This window comes from Macadamia integrifolia, chromosome 1 (assembly GCF_013358625.1).
Source record: "Macadamia integrifolia cultivar HAES 741 chromosome 1, SCU_Mint_v3, whole genome shotgun sequence".
Classification (NCBI taxonomy): domain Eukaryota; kingdom Viridiplantae; phylum Streptophyta; class Magnoliopsida; order Proteales; family Proteaceae; genus Macadamia; species Macadamia integrifolia.
The window spans coordinates 19,484,339-19,487,941 of NC_056557.1; the positions used below are offsets into that span (position 1 = coordinate 19,484,339).

A 3,603-nucleotide genomic window follows, 5' to 3' on the forward strand; every position below is an offset into this window, starting at 1 on the left:
CAGCCTTTAACTACTGATTTAGTTACTCAATGGTGGCTTCCTATCACCACCATATGAAGAGTAGCTCCTACCTGAACATTCCTCAAGGTTTCCTTGATGTAAGGCAAACAATGAACCATCTTCACTCATCGCTTCGAAGATCATTTTCGTCATTGGTAAAACCAACAGTAAAGTTCCTAATAGTGTTATTTTTTTCTTTGAAGTGTGAAGTTCCCACTAGTGTTCATAGTCATATTGTTCCGAAGTTATGTGATTATAGGTAGCACTGTTGTTTAACTTTATTAATATTTGCTGATCACATTTATATTTGGTGTGCCATCACTATGACTGTACTGCTTCTTTCAACTCATGTTAGAAAGGTTGGATAAAGATGGTAACAACTTGAGATCATTCTGCTCTGTAGTTATTTAATTTGCAGGGAGTAAACTAAGGGGTTTTTTTACCAAAAAAAAAAAACTAAGGGGTTCCTGTATCTAATGGAGAAATTGCAACAATGATTACCAATGACAGCAAATGAAGCTTGCCCTTTGATCCAACTGGGTCTTATGTGCAAGATAAAACCATTCTTTGTTATTATGTTGACGAATTTCTTAACAAAGTGATTGCATAAATATGACGACAATAATTACCCCAAAAACCCATTACCTGATTCTCAATTCACCAAAAAAAAAAAAAAAAAAAGGAGAGAGAGAGGGAGAGAAGCTTCAGGTAAAAAGTTTCATCTTTGGCATTCATCTACTTCTTGCACTCATGATAACAATGATACACTCCAAATTCCTTCTAAGCATTACAATCATGACCATAAGCCTTGCTGACCAAGTTTGGTTCGGCTGGAGGGAAAAACTAAAGCTAAATCAACAGGAAGTTGTTCTCAATATTTAGCAAATCCATTGTGTCTAGAAGCCTTCCTCAAAATGAATGCTATAACTTCTTAGAACAGAGAAATATTTTTTGCCACAGAAAATGCGGCACATAATCCTCAACAGAATCACTAACAATCCAACCAGCAAATAACCTGCACCTTCTCTAATTGGCTACAATCCTTTAAACGACATGCTTTCATAGGTGTCAACATTCCGCGGTTTCTTCACAAGGAAGCTGGTCATTGTCTGAAATCCAAAAAGCATGTACACTCAATGGGAATCCCCAATAGAAATTACCTATCCAAGTTCTACACTCAATATTGTTAATTATATCTTAGACTCGAAAGAGAACATAAAAGGATACCTCTTTATGAAAAAAAGCCTCTTATGAATGTTGTAAGGCCTCTGTCATATGAGAAGTGAACAATTCATGGAGATTTTGCCTGAAGACCACAAAGACTAAATAAAAATTCAGTTGTTAGTCACTTAGCCTAATAAATATGCAACATGCCAACAATGCAAATAGTCTCAATGACAAAACATAAAAGTCATCATATATCTATTCAATGTCCATAGAGATAAAAATGTGTTAATAGCTAATGCAATTAACCAAACAAAAAAACCATAAAACATCCACCTAAAACATTCAGATAGAGAATCAAATATTCAATATTACATCATATTAATATAAGATTCTTCTCAACATATTTTGGGACCTATGAGTGTTCCCTTCAAATAATTATAGTTTTATGTTCTTCGAGAGTGATGTGAGGCCAACAAAAAGTGAAACATGTCTTTCCATCTTGGAAACTGCAACCAAAATTGAGAGATGACTTTAGGCAAAGTACAGTTGACACATAACACAAACTTTTAGTTATTATAAATTTCTATACCAATTAGCTTACCACATTCATAAGAGGCTATATTGCGATCCCCACATCTGCTACAATGTTGGGGTCGCTTCTCCACATCTTGTGATTCTATACGTTGTCTCTTTGGTCGGCCTGCATGCTTACGAGTTCTAGGAGGCCTCACAACAACATATGTGTCCCCAGTGGGTGATTCCAAGGACATATCATGGTTAGGGACAGGATTGATTGGTTCTTCATACGTTTGCACATATGCCTCTTTATGATACACATGTGAAACATAATTCAGGAGTTGTCCATGAATCCTTGCTATCGCTGCAGATGCATGAATACAGGGCAGACCTGTCATCTCCCACGCCATGCAAGAACAAGATCTCAAACTTAAGTCAACTGAGTGTGTACTTGTGTCACCCTTAACTTCAAACCCAGACACTGAAGATCACCTAACGGTAAGCCCCTCAGATTTACGATCTCGTTTCTTTAGAATCTTGTTAATCTTAGGGCCCACATCATATTTCCACTTAATTAATTTTTGCTTACGTTTATACATCATCTCCATCTGTTTCACCCTTATACTGTTCAAGAGTTGCATTATGGGCAGTTCACGTTGCTTCAATATCCATGCATTATATGTCTCTACATAATTGGAGGTCAACTTGTCATAACGATTTCTAGGGAATAGACAATTAGCCCAGTTCTCTGGTCCAGTTGTCATTAACCATATATATGCATCTTCTGAGATACCCCTTATATCACCCCTATGATTGTTAAAGTCTAAGTTGTCCGTGCATATGCTGCATCAGTAAGCAATACTTCTAAAGCATTCTTCAAAATGGCTGACATAGGTTTTCAAAGATTCTTCTTAAAATTTTCCTTTAAATGGCGAAGACAAAACGCATGGTGGACATCCCCAAAGACAAAACACACCCCATCAATTATGGATTGATGCCTATCAAACACAAAAAAAATCTGTTCAGTGTTGTCTAATGCCATGTTAAGCTGCTCTAAAAACCATGTCCAATCAGAGTGATTCTCACCAGAGACAATTGCGAAGGCGACAAGAAACATCCCATCATCTGCATCCATTGTTGTAGCAGATAACAGAGTGCCAAGATACCTGGATTTTATGAAGGTGCCATCAATGAACAGTAGAGGTCTACATCCTATCCTGAAGCCCTGCACAGCAGCGTAATAGGATACAAATAGTCTTGTAAATTTACCATCATCATCAACCTCACATTTAGCATGGCTTCCAGGGTTTGTCTCAATAACCTTATTACAATACCAAGGGATGTACGGATAAGATTCCTTGAAAGATCCAAACACTTTATCATTTGCAACCTCCTTTGCCCTCCAACACTGCATATAACTCAATTCTAGGTGATAGTCTCTTTTCATATCAATAATGATTTCAGTTGGAGGATACTTGGGAGTGTCTCAAACTTTCTCAACCATAGTATTAGCTATGAGAGACTGCAGTACCTTCACCTTGTCAATGAACTGAGATCCAGGTGGATGTTGGTGTACCCCTTGGTACTTATGAATCCTAAACATTCCACTCGGCTTGACATGACTTGCCCCCTCAACTGCACACTCAACAATAACCCTCGCTTTATCACTCCGCTTTGTCAAATAGCGGAAACCATTTGCAATAGCAAATTGAGCAACCGATTGTCAAAAGTCAGTTGTTGATTTAAACATCTATCCCACACCCTCTATTGCTTTCTCCCAAAATATGGTTAGTACTTTGTCCACAGGTGTCTCACTTGAACATGCAATAACCTTGTCACAAGTCTCATCAACATTCCCATCATCCATATGCTGAGACTGTGCAAAAGTAACACTGCACTTGTTGAAGGAATTAATAAAAA

General features: G+C 37.5%; 1 long non-coding RNA gene across 3 annotated transcripts in view; it reads right to left on the reverse strand.

The window, feature by feature from the left end:
- Positions 1-711: 711 nt before the first annotated feature.
- The window catches only part of LOC122085089, a 10,529-nt gene continuing 7,637 nt past the window's right edge, over positions 712-3,603 (reverse strand). For all 3 annotated transcript variants that reach the window (XR_006142007.1, XR_006142011.1, XR_006142010.1), the window contains 2 exons: positions 1,228-1,322; positions 712-1,109 (listed from right to left, as the gene is read on the reverse strand). This is a non-coding gene — a long non-coding RNA (uncharacterized LOC122085089). The remainder of the gene's footprint in view (positions 1,110-1,227; positions 1,323-3,603) is intronic.